This window comes from Myxocyprinus asiaticus, chromosome 3, assembly GCF_019703515.2.
Source record: "Myxocyprinus asiaticus isolate MX2 ecotype Aquarium Trade chromosome 3, UBuf_Myxa_2, whole genome shotgun sequence".
NCBI classification, from domain to species: Eukaryota; Metazoa; Chordata; class Actinopteri; order Cypriniformes; family Catostomidae; genus Myxocyprinus; species Myxocyprinus asiaticus.
The window spans coordinates 15,966,668-15,984,176 of NC_059346.1; the positions used below are offsets into that span (position 1 = coordinate 15,966,668).

Consider the following 17,509-nt stretch of genomic DNA (forward strand, 5'->3'; position numbering starts at 1 on the left):
TGAAATGCCCTTTAGGCCTTGCCACGTGTCCGCGTAATGGGACAGAGGGCAATTTGGTTTGCTCACCGTAAGATATAATGCGTCACTCACCATAGGGAAGCGGTTGCACATAATGTGTGTGCTTTGAAGAGGAAAAGGGCTCCGCTTGACGGCGTCCGGACTGCAAGAACCACTCATCAAGGCGAAACTGCCCAGGTTCCTCTGGGGGAGACCACTCAAGGTTGAGTTCTTCGACCGCCCTTGCAAGGATGCGAAGCATCTCCATGTCAGTGGCGCGTACACGGTCCTCACCCTCGCTGGGGGGAGGGGCAGTAGCATCATCCACTGACCATTCGCCTGATGCAGCGAGAGATATGACATCGTCATTATCATCCTTATCATCCCCAGCATCAGATCCACCAAATGAGATGAGGACGCATGCTCCTTCAGAGGGCTGGAGCTCGTCTCACATATCGTATTGGGAAACATGCACTTCGTGGAGATTGAGGGGCTCATGGGGTGTGTGCTGGCATGAAATCCACCTCAAATTCATCCTGCTCGAACTCGCGGCCCCGCCATGCCTCCTCGTGTGAATCCTCAGGTATCACAGAAGAGGCAGGTGGGAGGGCGAGAGAGGCTGAATCGTTCCTCAGAACGAGGGCGATTTGTGAGCGAAGCGACTTGAGACTCATGTCCTCATAGTGAGGACAGTCTGTCTCCATGAGAGCTGACTCTGCGTGGGTGCAGCCCAGACCGAAAACGCAGCTCTCATGCTTGTCTGACGGCGGGATGTGTCTCTTACACAATGAACACTTACGGAACGACATCTTGAAAAAGACACAAACACGTAAGTGGCTCTTTTAGATATATATAAATATATATATTTATTTATATATATATATAATTTATATTTATATCACACAAATTACAATTGCTTTTAAAAGGATACTCTATACCTGCCGACGCACTGCAGAGAATCAGGATGCTGAGGCCAAAGTGTCAAGTGGCGAGGAGGAGAGATGTTCGCTGGAGCACTGCAGGGGAGTGAAGAGTCTTCTCGCTGCCATGAAGATTCCATCCGCTGACTCGTGTGTATCGACGGTGAAAGGTAGAGGGCTTCAAGACAAGAGATGATCGCTAGTAGAAGAAATTCTGAGGAAATGGTGTCTGTACAACTGGTCAGTTTTGCGCCAAAACAGGCGGGGTTCAAACACCATAGCCAATATTAGAATATTGGCATTATTGTAGAGAGGTTTCAAATAGGTCGTGTATGTAGGCACTCCCCATATGTGTAACTACGCAATGTCAAGTGTCGTAAGGGAACTAGGGTGACCAACAGATGGTCCCAGTTTTACGAGGTGTCCCGGTGTCCCGTCATTTCTCTAAAAAAATTAATAACATCCCGGTTTCAGCTGTTAGGCTCATTGATTTTTTTTTATTTAAAATTAAATATCATTGGTATCGTGTCTGATATGGATTGCAGGGTAGGGAAGATATTTTAATGCATTGCACGATGATTTGACGATACTTTCATTCTAGTTTTGCAGCAATCCGCTAAGAATCTATCTGGTTACCATGATATTTTCCCATGGCCACAGTGTTAAATAAGAGATTGTAGGTCAATTCATACAGCTGTAATTTTTTTTTAAATAGTTCAAGCACTTAAATGTGGAAACGTGCTTTTATGTGTATTAAAGTGTATTTTAACTTTTTAAGTTTGTTTCACCGATTGTTACAGTCCTGGATGGAATATGAATGCTAACTGATGCTTTTAATATGAAATCCACCCCCAAGATTAGTGGTGAAGAAAGATCGGGAATAATAACAAACCAGTGGAAGAAGCGTTTCCTTGAAATCCAATATTCAGCCAGATAATGCCAGGTAGATTGCAAGCTGCACTGTTGGCAAGTTGAATTGGGGGTGATGTCCAAGGCTGAACTTGTTCTGAATGTTCCAGGACTTCTGAAATCATATTTGTTCGAACCGCAGAGAGTGAAGCACCTGTATCAAGTGCTGCGTCGACAGCTTTGTTGTTGAGGTTGACTTTGATGATAAATGGTGTGTTCCAGAATGATGGAGATATTGGATCCTCCACATGACCAAGGACATGTGGCTCAGGTGTTGGCACAATAGAAGGTTGAGGCATATTTATCTTTTGGAGGGATGATTGCCTCTGTGAAACGTTCTCTCTTCCCTTGAAATTTCCCTTCTGCCGATCAAATGTTTTGTCCCGCTCACCCCTGTTGGCGTTTGTTGAGGTCTCACCATCTTGACTGGGCTTTTTTGCATCATTTGATATTTGAGAGTTTTGCTTTACAATGGCAGGGAATGCACTGGCTTGTGGGACAAAGCTGCAGTTTGGACATTTTCAAGGTGTGAACCCAGGTGCAGAAAATTTAAAGCAGTAAGTTTCCCGTACTTTTTTGTTTTTGATACTGAGGGCTCATGATGACTGTCAGGGCAGAGAACAGAATGAAACACATGTGCATGCATAAGGAGGTCCATAAAGTGTGTGCCATAAAGTGCGACTATGTATCGCTCAAGTGCATGCTCACAAATGAATTTGTTCTTGTTCTGGTAGGGGAGACTTTTTGAATTCACTCAATAAGTGTGCCACAAACATTGGAAAGGTTCATCAGGGGCTTGAACACGGTCAAGGATGCCTCTCAAGACACGACTGTCTGGAAGAAACACAGTTTTGGAGTGCAGAATTGTGTCCAAGCTATGATGTGTGCACTCAGTACTGTAAACCGTTTCCTGGGCTCTTTGGCTAAGAAGCGAGGTAGTTCAAGGAGAATTAGAGCATTGTTCAGGTCCAGGGAGGTTATGTAGACATCCATGAGGTTGAACTTTCCCCTCACTCTAAACACAGGGGGCTCAAATTATGATTAATTCAGAACTGAAGCTAGAGCTCTGGTAGTGTTATTTAGCTCCAAGGAACTTTGAGCAAGGTAGGTTGCATTTTCAGGTCTGACTTTCCTGTCTGTGGCCACTATTGGAGGTTTTGGCATGCAAACAGGATGGGCCTGAATATACGGAGTAGAAGAGGCCACTGGATCAGCCTGTGCAGGTATGGGGATTGAAGTGGGCATGTACATGTTTTGAGTGCATCAGTCAATGATACCTCTCTGTAGATCAAAGGACTCACTTAAGCATCTTCGCAACACTGCCACTTCAGCTTGTATTGACTCAACCTGTGTCTCAAGGCAATCAGTCGGTTTTGGAACTCTCTGTCTGGGTAGAGACACAAAAGTACAGTCAGATCATCAAAACGTCTGGCCATTGTACTCAAAACAGTGAATAACAGATCAGTTTAATATGGAACAGTAAATCAAAGTAGTTTCAACAAATGTTAATTTTCCCTTTTCACTTGCAGAGAGTAATTGCAAATGCAAAATAGTCAATTAAAGTACAACCCCAATTATGAAAAAGTTGGGACAGTATGAAAAATGCTAATAAAAACAAAAAGGAGTGATTTGTAAATTATATTCACCCTTTGCTACATTGAAAGCACTACAACTAAACATTATATGATGTTTTACCTTGTGAATTTCATTGTGTTTTTTTAATGTACAGTAATTTCAAGTCAGATGATTGCAACACACTTCAAAAAAGTTGGGACAGTCAAGTGTTCACCACTGTGAAATATCACCATTTCTTCTAATAACACTTATTAAGCATTTAGGCACTGAAGACACAAATTTGTTAAGTTTAAAAAGTGGAATTTTCCCCCATTCATCCATTATGCAGGTATTCAGCTGCACAATTGTGCGGGGTCTTCGTTGCCATATTGTGTGCTTCATAATACACCACACATTCTCAATTGGAGATGGTCAAGACTGCAGGCAGGCCAATCTAGCACCTGCACTCTCTGCATATTCGGCCAGTATTTGGTTTGAAGTTGTCCTGCTGAAAATTCCGGAATGTCCCTGGAAAAGATGGTGCTGGATGGTAGTATATGCTTCTCCAAAATTTGTACATATCTATCTGCATTAATGGTGCCCTCACAGATGTGTGAGTTACCCATGCCATGGGCACTGACACACCCCTGGCCCATACAGACACTGGCTTTGGACCTGACGCTGATATCAGCTTAGATGGTCCTTTTCCTCTTTGGCCCAGATAACACGATGACTTTGTTTTCCAAAAATGATTTGAAATGTGGACTCATCAGACCAAAAAACATGGTTCCACTGTTCTACTTTCCATCTAAGATGAGACTGAGCCCAGAGGTGTTGGCAGCGCTTCTGGACAATGTTGATGTAGTGCTTCTGCTTTGCATAGTAAAGTATTAACTTGCATCTGTGGATGCAGCAGTGAATGATGTTGACTAACAAAGGTTTACTAAAGTAATCGCAAGCCCATGTTCATGATATCCATTACAGATGAATGGTGTTTTTTAAGACAGTGATGTCTGAGGGATCAGAGATCACGCGCATTCAGAAGTGGTTTTCGTCTTGCCCTTTACGCACCAACATTTGACCATATTCCTTGAATCTTCTAACTATATAGTGCACTGTAGAGGGTGAAATGCCCAAAATTCTTCCAATTTGTCTTTGGGGAACATTGTTCTCAAAGTGCTGGATTATTTGCTGAAGCATCTGTTGGCAAATTGACAAGTCTCGAATGATCCTTGCTCTTGAAGGACTAGGCTGTTTTTGGAGGCTCCTTATATACTATGACAGAATTGCCTCACCTGTTTAACATCTCCTGTTTCACATTGCCTTGTTATTTTAACTCATGAAATTGTTATTAGTCTTAAATGTCTCAACTTTTTTGGAGCATGTTGCAATCATAAATATAATTGTGAATATAATTTACAAATCACTCCTTCTTATTTTTATTAGCATTTTTCATACTGTCCCAACATTTTTGGAATTGGGGTTGTATACTCTTTGGAAATCAACAATAAATCAACCTGAAACTCCAGTCACTGCATTCAAAGCAGGCTTGTAGTTCCAGCTCTGCTTCATTGGTCCATCTCCTTACAGTCCTTACTACGGGCTTAGCTGATTTTAGTTTCAGCTTGTAGGTTGGGAGAAGATGAACCAGACAGTGATCAGAGAGTCCTAAAGCTGCACTTGGAAAAGAGTATTATGCATCCTTTACAGTGGTGTAACAGTGGTCCAGTATATTTATGTCTCTGGTGGGGCATGTGATGTGTTGTCTGTATTTTGTATTCGCTTGTAGAGCACAGCTGTGCCTCCAAATAAGATGTCTAACAAAACATCCAAATAATCAAACACAGGCAAAAAATTATCAGGTATGCTCTGCCGAATATTCAGCAGTTCTTCCATGGTAAAACTGATTGGGAAAAAGTGACAAAAACATGACAAACAAACAATGACAAAACAAACAAAAGTAACAAAAACACTAGAGAGCTCCACACTGAAGCAGCCATCCATGGCGCCATCTTGCTTAACACAAGTTATGCAATATTAAGCTTCTTTTTTATTTAACTGTTGCATATATGCAGTATCACACTCACAGTTGTGCTGTTGGACTGTATATCAGTGTTCTTGAAATGCCGCTTGGCCAAACAAATTTGAGAACTGAAACTATTGTATAATAGTGGATATGGAATTGTTCACTGTAAAGGGGTTATAAGGGAAAGGAGGAGGCGAGAACCGGCTTGACAATATAAATAAAGTTTAATGATAAACTTAAACAAAAACACAGAAACATAAACACATACAGGGCTGCTGCCTGTAGTTCTCTCTCTCTCGAACTGCTGTCTCCAGTCGCCTTTATCCCTCACTCGCCTCATCAGGCTGATTGAGGTCCGGGCGTGCGTCATTCCGGTCCGGCCCCGCCCTCCTCCGTGCTACACTCACCTAAAAAAATGTATGTCATCATTTACAAACTTTCATTCATTCTAAACCCATACTACTTTCTTCTGTGGAAAATGTGATGTTAGGAAGAATGACCACGAATTGGCTCAGTCACCATTATACTTGTTTATGTTAAGGGTGAGTAAATGATGACATTAATTTTTTTAGGTGAATAATTCTTTTAATTGGCAATGAGAAATGATTTTGAGGTAAAAATAGGCAACTTATCTATCAATACTACTTTTCATTTCAGGAGTATCCTGTATAGAGGTGTTACCAGCGAGCTGCCTGACCTCTCAGTCCTGCAAGTGGCAGAGGTATACAAGGACTTTGCCAGCACTACAGCCCCTTTAGTTACCACAATGGGGATGTCCAGTGAAGATTCACTGGTGGATTCTGCCTTTGGCAAAGTTCAGGCTGGGAGTGTGCTGTCATACCAACATCCAGCAGCATTTCTCCCTATCAAGATGCCCTACCACCACGACCTCCACCACTTGATGTTTACAGCTTCGACCCATCTGTGTGCTTGTTTGTCCACAGCAAACATGGATTACTGCATATGTGGTCAATGGCATTAACGCTGGAAACAGCCTGCAAGATCGAGCATGCCACCAAAGAAAAGAGTGCATCACTGGATTGGCACTCCGTCAGAAAGCCACGAGTAACATCTTCCCGATTTAGAGGTTTGCCACGTACGGAGACAGAGCTCTGCTGAACACCTGGCTGAAAGAATCTTAAAAGGAACTCGCCTTGAAATGGAGTCTGCAGTGGTTGAGGAATACTGTTTGTTGCGTGAAGTAAACTTATACCCATGTGGATTCATAATTCACCCAGACGCACTGTGGCTTGGAGCCTCTCCTGATGGCATTGTTTATGACCCTACAGTGTGCAAAGCTTTTGGCCTTTTGGAGATTAAGTGCCCAAATGTAAAAAGTTACGTTGACTGCCCTTAACTGAAGTTACAGAATGGCACACCCGAACTGAAACAACAGCATGCCTACTACTGGCAAGTTGAAGGTCAGGTGCTAATCTCCATACTGGATGATCCAGTGCATCTACGTAGACAGCAGAATGTTTAAAACCATCCAGGAGAGTGTTGACCATTTCTTTTTTTATTTCTTCCTACCAAGATCCCTTGAAATGTGAAGAAAATAAAAAAATTCATTTAACATTGTATCAAAGTTCTTTACTTGTATGTTTACAGAAACACTATCAAAGTTGTTTATATTTACATGTTTACATTACAGTCGTGTACAACTGTATCAAAGTTGTTTATATTTAAATGTTTACATTACAGTCCTGTATAGCTGTATCAAAGTTGTTTATATTTACATGTTTACATTACAGTAATATCAAAGTTGTTTATATTTACATGTTTACATTACAGTCATGTACAGCTGTATCAAAGTTGTTTATATTTACATGTTTACATTTATACATCACAGTCTTTACAAATATATCCAGAATGTATCCATCCCCAACAAAGTGTTGTCTTGTCTTTAATCCTTACCTATGCTTTAACCAAGTGGCCATTCTGATAATTTACAAGGAGGCAAGCAACTGTATACTGCTGGTTGATGCTCCAGGTGATGGAGAGAGGGATGATCATGTCATACAGCTTGTGTTGCTTCACCCTGCGGATAAGACTCTCAACATGGACCCTCAGTCGAGCAGTGGACTGAGTTCTCTGACCTCATCAGCAGACCAGGAGCTGAAAATAATCATGCTCCTGAAGCTGGAAGTCCATTGGCACAGGATCTTCATCGATTGGAGTGGAAACATCTCTCCTCTGTCATACTCTGGTGCACCTTGGAGCTGAAATGGAGTAGTTGTTCCACTGGAACAGAGTGGGAAAATCTCCTTACTTCAGTAAACGGCATCCTGTAGGAGTCGATGGCTCAATCAAATCATCCCTCTTGAAGTGATGACTGCAGACTCTTGTTTTAGGAGTGATGTTAAAATCCTGACACCAAATATTCTGAATCCATGTTTTTCGTGTTTCCTTGTCCAAGGGGAAATTGTGAAAACTCAGCACAAAGTTAGACCTTAATGAAGTGTCTCACAAAAGGAAAGTTGCGATCGATAGTTATTCGAAATATGACAAAAAAAAGCTTGCTACTACCACAGTTTGCAATCGGAGAATGCTGTACCAGAAGTTTGCGTAGCCACTTAGGTTTTAGCGGAAATACGTAAGCAGTACTCAGTGCATAGAGTCTATCCCTGCATCCGAATATCCATACTTCCCTACTTTACAGTATGCCAAAAACAGTATGCCAGTGGAGTAGTATGTCCGAATCCATAGTATTCATAAGACAGTAAGCGAGAAATGCCTGGATGACCTACTACTTCTGGCGGGAATCCGAAGTGTGGATCAGTTGAACACTTTCCTATCCCACAATGCATCGGGAGCAGAGGAGATGTCACGTTCAAACACTGGATTTAAAACAAATGGCGGAGAACTGTGGGGTGGAAGGCTGTTTTCAACAGTAAGTGCTGTATACACAAATAACGTCACTCATTGTGCTTAAATGGCACTTGTTTAATAGGAAGTTGAGTGGATTATTTTCACGGTTGTTTTTGTCACATCATTTATTCTGGTCACGGGACCATGCGTAAATTCCTGGATGTTAGTATGCCCCAATTCCATTTATACTGCCTCTCGCAAATTTAAAAAAGTTTGCTAGATTTATGCTCCTAAATAAGGCAGAAACATGTCATCACAGTCTATGAAAAGTGTCCATTTAGCTGTAGCTGTAACCACCCTTTATTTTGCTAGTTACATTTTATATTCATAACTATAAATGTGCACATTTATCCATTGTCAGTGTTTTCCTTTAAAAACTTTTTGCAGTCTTTAAAGCTTTCAAATAACAAAAAATCCAAAGCTTTTGTAAGGTACTATAATAATACAGTATGTTCACAATGTTACAATGTTACAATGCTATGCTTGTTATATTATGTACATGTCTTTAAATTTAATTATAAATAAATAAATAATAATTAACGGTAACCACTCCAGATTGTAATTAATGCAGCTTTGGCTACTTTGACAATAGGAGGCATGAACAGTGTTAGTGGTTTTGGTCTGACATAACAACAGTAATGGATTAGTATATTAAAATTGTGGGTTACATGGAGTTATTTGATAACTTGATCTGTACACTGTTAGAACTGGGATTTAGTTAGACAGTGGATTAATACATGGATCATTTAGAGTTTGGCCTGAACGACTGATTGGTTTCATGGTAAATTTTTTGCATCTAGTACAAGGAGTTGCAGGTTTTAATCCACCCTAATATAACTTTTTAAGATTGTATCTGTACAATAGTGGATGTACTTTATATCACATGAGCGGGGACACATCTGTTTGCATTTTACTTTGCGATTTAAGGCCGAAACATACTTCACACGCAAGTACACGTGTTCCCATTGTACATACATTACGTGTGCTCTTGCATTGCTCTGGCGGTTACAAACCTCATACCACAAGGGAGCAATAGATCTTTTAGGCGTGACCATGAAACCAGTGCTGCATCCGAGGCTGTTTACTGAGGCAGAATGAAAATAAGGTGCTTTTCAAACTTTTCAAACCTTAAGATTTCCATTCATAGGGGGCCTGGGTAGCTCAGCAAGTAAAGACGCTTACTACCACCCCTGGAGTTGCGAGTTCGAATCCAGGGCATGCTGAGTGACTCCAGCCAGGCCTCCTAAGCAGCCAAATTGGCCCAGTTACTAGGGAGGGTTGAGTCACATGGGGTAACCTCCTCGTGGTTGCTATAAAGTGTGGTTCTTGCTCTCTGTGGGGCACGTGGTGAGTTGTGCGTGAATGCCGCGGAGAATAGCGTGAAGCCTCCACATGCGCTATGTCTCCGCGGTAACGCACTCAACAAGCCATGTGATTAGATGAGTGGATTGACGGTCTCAAACGCAGAGGCAACTGAGATTCATCCTCCGCCACCCTGACATGGAGAAAAAAACAAGTTTGTTTGAATGGACTGGGTACAAAAAGTATATATTTTTTCGAAAAGATCCAGCTCAAATTACTGCCCAAGTCCACCATGACAGTTGTTGATTGAAAGAAGAAAATCCACTCTAGCACCCCTTGCGTTAATGCTGAGAACACAGCACGTAATTGCATTGTGTTATGAATTGAGCACTGACACATTACACAATGCAACAATGCATAAAATTGAGCTTGTGTATGGCGTCCCTTTGGGGTCAAAATTAAGACTTTGCATCATGCACTCATCTCACTGAACGTGACGTCTGCGTCTCTTTAACGCGATGTCTGCGTTTGCCTTACGTGACGTCTGTGTGTGCCTTCGCATCGCTTCACTCGCTCGTCTGTATGAATGTGACGTCTGCGTCTCGTTAATGCACCGTCTGCGTCTGCCGCTTCACTCGCTCGTCTAAATGAATGGATTTTCTGCACCTCCTCTATAGACCTTTTCACAAATGTGATGACGCGTTTCCGCCTTATTTAGCAGCGTAAATCAAGCAAACTTTTTTGTATGATTTTTTAAAATACTGAGTGTAAGTTTATAACATTATACTTTGTGTTATATTACCCTGGAATTAGTTTAAAAAAAAAAAAGATTTACCACAGCTGCGAGGGGGTTTCGATTACAGCTGCTGAGAGAGTGACAGTAAATATGGCATCTTCTCCCAGAGAAGGCGTCTTAATCCACCACTCTCTATTTTTTTCTTCTTCTGGAAAGTCATTCAAATGTAATAGTGGATTTTTTCTTTTGCTCTTGGAACAAATGTGTAAGTGAAAATAATATTTGCTGTGGTCTCCCATTCACTCCCATTCACCGCTGTCGAAGTTTACCCTGCAATAGTTTACTTCCACGTTCCAAAACCCGGAGTGTGAAAAAGGTCTATTGTTTTTAAGGAAACTATGGAAGGTCGGATGAGTCAATGAGTAATGCAGTTGTTTACCATGTATTCTGCTATCAAACTCGATTTTTAAACAATGAAGTTGAAATAACGCAGACGGATAGATTCAAATGAAGCATATACCATCGATGAACAACCTCGAAGCTCATGGTAGGTCTGTCTGTAAAGTTTTATCGTTGAAAATCAATTCGTCTATGACATAAATAAATGGGATTTTCACTTCCGGAACCAGACTGGTACACTCTATTGCACTGTTCCTAGAATAGAAAGTAATAAAACACCGCCACCTTGTGGGCTACTGGCAAAATGTCACCAAGCACATGAGTGAAACTGTAAAACATTGTATTGTTTGCAAAAATGCCCTTATTAAAAGTACTGAATGTTGTTAAATAATCAGTGTTAAAATGTCGCCATAAACATAAAGTGACATAACATAAGTGTTAAAATGTTGTTTGTAGTGAAACAAACAAACAAAAAAACATTGTTTAATAAAACTTTTTTCCAATGTCAGAGGCCAGTTATGTAGGACATTTATACCCTGATGAGACGGTGAAGCATTGGACGAAGGGAACCGTTTTGTATATTTATCTTGTCTTTGAAATACTTCAGGAGGCTGATCAAAATATGAACATGCTAGAATCTGCCAGAAACATTTTACAGACCTTATTTTTTAGGAGTTTGTAAAGCAGCAGCCTTATCTGTTTTGATACAAACAGACCCTTATATTGTTTTATTCATTTGTAAGTTGCTTTGGATAAAATGCATTTAAATCTAAACAAAGTTGCATGCATCAAACCAAATGACCGTCAATTTAAATGACTTTTTATTATAATAATATATTATGTGATGCAAATTAATAAGTAGATTTCATATAAATGATAATAATTGTATTTATTTTCTATTATAGAGTTTTTTAATTTAAGCATCTCTTTTCTCATTCTAGTTATGCATTATACTGACAATATAACAATTTAATCTTGCCACGCAGTAGATAAACAAAAGTGTGTGATGCAATAAATTCTTATTTTTAAAATATATTTATAACTTCATTGAACAAGTTGGCCAAGAAAAACACATATCATATAGGGGATAACAGGAACAATAGTTCTGTGCTTAAAAAAATGACAGACTTAGACGTCACATTCATTAAGACCACGAAGTGAGTGAAGGGAAGTAATTAGGGCAGATGCTGACACGCTTCACTGAACCATGTTACATACCGTGTTGCAATACGTGTTAGCAAAACTGAACACAAATCACTCCACTACAAAACGTGAATGACGTGTGACGTGTGACGTCTGCCTAGATGCTTTACTGAGACACGTGGTTTATGTGATGTCTGCGTCATGTCTCGTCTGTGTCTTGAATTTAATGGAGTAAATGGTAGAACCTTTAAAAAATCAAGACATTGAGTGACACGTTCATTGAGACGAGTGCATGATGCAGAGTCATATTTTAGAGCCTAAAGGGATGCCATAAATTAGGCAGATGCTGACACGCTTCACTAAACAGTGTTACATACCATATTGCAATAATTGTTAGTGAAATTGAACACAAATCATTCCACTGCAACATGTGAATGACGTATTAGAGGCGTCACTGACACAAATGGTTTATGTGATATCTGCGTCTTGAATTTAATGGAGTAAATAGTAGAACCTTAAAAAATCAAGACGTTTGAGTGGCACATTCAGTGACATGAGTGCATGATGCAAAGTCATATTTTAGAGCCTAAAGGGACACCATAATTGTGTAACAATGTGCGTTCATGTACTTGCGTAGAGTATGTTTGGGCCTTTAACCGGAATGGAGCGCATGCTACGCAAAAGCAGCGCGAGGAGAGCGCCACTTATAACACACACGACATTATTACAATGTAAACTCCTGCACAAGAACTGGAGATGTTTCTTCTGATTTAGACACTTACCTGACAAAAGCTATTTCAAAAAGTGGTGGGGACAAATTTGGCAAAGGCAAATAGTAGTGGAGACATATGAAGGTAAATCAGTAGCAAAACTCTAGAGCTTGCAAATTTGGATTTGAGAACTTGTACAGTAAATATTTGTTCCCTATCTGTCACTCACTCGATGTTGTGTCGATGTAGTGACACTAGGACACTAGGGGTCACTCTTAGGAGCCCGAGACACCTCTGGTCTTTGATAAAAGGCCAATGAAAATTAGCGAGTGGTATTTGCATGCCACTCCCCCGGACATACGGGTATAAAAGGAGCTGGTATGCAACCACTCATTCAGATTTTCTCTTCGGAGCCGAATGGTCATGCTCACTGAGCTGAATTCCCACGACTGTTCATTCACCTCTGCTGGATCTGATGGCGTATTTCAGTGGCTTCTCCTCCCTCTGCACTGGTGCACTTCTGAGAATGCCCCTGGGTGCAAGGTCAGGGAGGACGAGGAGCAGGTCATCCTGGTAGCACCCTACTGGCCCACCCAGACGTGGTGCTCGGACCTCACGCTCCTCGCGATAGCTCCCCCCTGGCGAATTCCCCTGAGGAAGGACCTTCTTTCTCAGGGACAGGGCACCATCTGGCACCCGCGCCCAGACCTCTGGAATCTCCATGTCTGGCCCCTGGACGGGACGCGGAAGACCTAAGCGGTGGTAGACAAGATCACTCAGGCTAGGGCCCCCTCTATGAGGCGCCTGTATGCCTTTAAGTGGCGTCTGTTCGCTAAGTGGTGTTCTTCCCGTCGGGAAGACCCCCAGAGATGCGCAGTCAGATCAGTGCTTTCCTTCCTGCAGGAGAGGTTGGAAGGGAGGCTGTCCCCTTCCACCTTGAAGGTGTACGTTGCCGCCATAGCAGCACACCACGACGCAGTCGACGGTAAGTCCTTAGGGAAGCACGTCCTGATCATCAGGTTCCTAAGAGGTGCCAGGAGGCTGAATCCCTCCAGACCGCGCCTCGTTCCCTCATCGGACCTCTCTGTAGTTCTTCAGGGTCTACAGAGAGCCCCCTTTGAGCCTTTGCAGTCAGCCGAGCTTAAGGCACTCTCCTTGAAGACTGCCCTCCTAACTGCGCTCACTTCCATCAAGGGGGTAGGTGACCTGCAAGCGTTCTCTGTCAGCGAAACGTGCCTGGAGTTCGGTCCAGGTTACTCTCACGTGATCCTGAGACCCTGACCGGGCTTTGTGCCCAAGGTTCCCACCACCCCTTTAGGGACCAGGTGGTGAACCTGCAAGCGCTGCCCCAGGAGGAGGCAGACCCAGCCCTGTCGTCGCTGTGTCTGGTGCGTGCTTTACGCATCTATTTGGATCGCATGCAGAGCTTTAGAATCTCTGAGCAACTCTTTGTCTGCTTTGGTGCACAGCGGAAAGGAAGCGCTGTCTCCAAGCAGAGGATCGCCCACTGGCTCATTGACGCCATGACTATGGCATATGTCGCCTAGGACATGCCGCGCTCGGTAGGGCTACAAGCCCATTCTACCAGGGGTGTATCGGCTCCCTGGGCCCTGGCCAGGGGTGCCTCTCTAACAGACATTTGCAGAGCAGCGGGCTGGGCAACACCCAACACCTGTGCAAGGTTCTACAACCTCTGGGTGGAACCGGTTTCGTCCCAGGTAGTGGCGCGCAACACAAGCGGATAAGCCCGGGATAGCTGGCCGGGTGTATCGCTTGCACATAGTGCTTTCCACCTCCCTTGAAGCTGAAGACGTGCATGCTAACCCCATGCGATTATATATCTTCCGCTAATTCGTTCCCCTCTGCCCCAGTCTCCATGTTTGTAGTAACTCCTCCCCCATTGGGCAGGATCTACCTTGAAGACTCCCCACATGGTTGGAAAGACCATGTGACATATTTTCCACTTAAATATCCCCCCCGCTCTTTGGGCGAGGTGTGGTCTCCGCGGTGTCTTCCCCTTGGGAGGGACACCCCCCGACTAGACCTGGCGGCCCAGTCGGATAATCCCCCTTCTTTTTTAGGGAGTGGAAAAAAAGAAGGGGAAAAGAGGCCGCGACTGGGTTAAGCCTGTCTCTATCTTTTGGGTAGTCGACTTGTCCCCAAAAGGGCCGTTTGACACTCATAAATATGTTAGGGGAGGTTACGTATCGACCTGGTGTGCTGGCTATGAGGCACACAGTAGTCTGCCCACCACACACCGCCAGTTCACGTAACACAGTTCAGCCAATTGTGGCGTTTCGTCTAGGGACCCCTAGTGTCACTACATCGACACAACGTCGAGTGAGTGACAGATAGGGAACGTCGTGGTTACTTGTGTGACCTCCGTTCCCTGATGGAGGGAACGAGACGTTGTGTCCCTCCTGCCACAACGCTGAACTACACGCTGAAATGGCCGGACCTTATATCGGCTCCTCAGCATAAAACCTGAATGAGTGGTTGCATACCAGCTCCTTTTATACCCGTATGTCCGGGGGAGTGGCATGCAAATACCACTTGCCAATTTTCATTGGCCTTTTATCAAAGTCCAGAGGTGTCTCGGGCTCCCAAGAGTGACCCCTAGTGTCCTAGTGTCACTACATCGACACAACGTCTCGTTCCCTCCATCAGGGAACAGAGATCACACAAGTAACCACGACTACTCATAAGTTGAAATTTACACTTACAGCACCGATGTGAAAACTTGTAAAATAAAAATTTGAAGTTGAATGTTGCAATCTGCACTCACAGACAGTAATTCAAAGCTTGTGTTCTGAATTCACAATTGCAGACAAGGAGTCACAAATGTGTAAAATGACATTAACATAAATACAACTACAGACACAAACTTGTATTACAAATTAATTTTCGCAGTACAACCACAAATCGGCACTTACAACCTCTCAAATCTGGCACTGCAACTTTAAATCTTCACGCCTTGACTTTTGCAACTAATTTAGCAAAAAACCTGTAGCAAAACTCACTTGTGCACTAGTAAATACTGATGCAGGAGAGCAAGACCAGTATTTGGGGGGAAGGCGGATGGGGCAATGAAGTCATTTTATTGCTTGATGCCTAGCCAATGAATGCCACCAGTTTGGATCGTGTTTACTGGGGATGTGTGTGCATGTGAATAATTTCACTTGCCTTTTCAGCAGATTAGTTCAATATGAATTGCCAAGGAGAAAAGAAAAGACGTTTTGCACATTATAATAAAATGTTTGTATTTTTGCAAAAAAATAAAAAATAAAAATAAAAATGTAGCACATCAAAAGAAAGCTGATTGAAATGCAAATTATCTCTAAAATGCTGCAAACATGACACTTCCAGGAGTGCGAGACAAATATCTCATATCATGCACATTGACAAGTGCACGGAGAACAAATTAATGGCCACTGTTTGCGATTAATTTAATCGCGGTAGCCATCCGTTTATTTAATAAAGTTGCTTTTCCACACCATTCGAAATAATAGACGGCAGTTATGGTATTAGCCCATAATACAAAAAAAAAAAAAAAAAAAAAAAAACTTAATTTCTATTTAAATTAAAACATAAATACACAATACTAGGAGAAAAGCTTCAGTGTGCTTTTTTTGGAACACTAACATATACCCAGTTTTATAAAATTATTGTTTAGCTTACTTTTGAAAAATTGCCAGCAATATTTCCCTGTATTAAATTAAAAAACAATTTGCCTATCAAATGAATAAAGCATTAAATAATATAATTAATTACCAAACAAACAAAAAAACAAATATATATATATATATATATATATATATATATATATATATATATATATATATATATATATATATATATATATATATATATTTTAGACCTATATATGCCTTTTCTTTACACAAACTTAAATTAGCCTTACCCTGTTCTGCAGCCGAAAAAAGTTGGCTTAATGACATTCTCAGAATGTTCTACAATTTTTCAAGACTATAAACTATGAGAGCTATTTGTCCAATGCTGAGTTCACTTTCAGAAAACTAGCTTTTGAACATTTTAAAACTTTAAAATATTTTAAATTCTAACCCGTGGATCGCATTTGCTGAGCTTCTTCAGAAAATGAAAATTGCATTATGATGCTAAAATTAATTTTAGATGACAATCAAATTCAGTTGGTCGTTAAAAGTTTCTGGACAAATATGCAGGACATAATGCAGTTGTGATGGCAATGCTTTAGATTAGATGATTGTTCAAAAGAGCCTATTGAATATCAGGAATGTATCATGTTGTAAACCCTGATATTACACTGCATAATTATTTCTTTAATAGCTGTGCACACAGCATATACACATCGATGAATGGTCCTTGTACTAAGACTGAAAGTTTCCCCCACTACTTGGTGCAGGTTGTCAGCTTGAACAGGGCCATGACGATTCGCTTTCGGGTCAATATCAGAAGGGCAACAGCTCTCTTTTGACTGCAATTCCGTCTTCTGATTGTTTTTATTTGTGAAATTAAAATGACAGTAAGCTGTCTAATTTCAATGAATTGTCTCAATACTCTCCCCATTTTACCAAAACTTAGGAGGAAAAAAAAATTAGGGACATCTAGGAGGCGAAAGGTACACAATTAGCGATACATTTCTGTATGGAAACGGCTGAAGGGCAGATTTCTTTTGCGATAAACCACAACTTGTGAGACAAAGTCTTTTTTTAGGCATGACCATTTGAATGGAAACAGGCAGAAGACGGCAAATTTCCCAAAAAATGTTTACGCATTTTCACTTTGTCGATAACAAAATAGTGTGAAAAGTGGATAGAAATTAAGCTATTATTATCCTGCTTTGTTTCATTGATGTCTGTTCTAATGAATATGACACAGTTTAAGATCAATTTTAACAGCTTCACAGAGTAACATGGTATGTTAACGTGAAACATTGGTTTGAATGGGA

The 17,509-nt window shown here is 41.6% G+C and overlaps 1 pseudogene; it reads left to right on the forward strand.

Annotated features, from left to right (window-relative positions):
- The first annotated feature begins 466 nt into the window (after positions 1-466).
- LOC127417262 (uncharacterized) overlaps positions 467-17,509 on the forward strand; it is a 37,891-nt pseudogene continuing 20,848 nt past the window's right edge.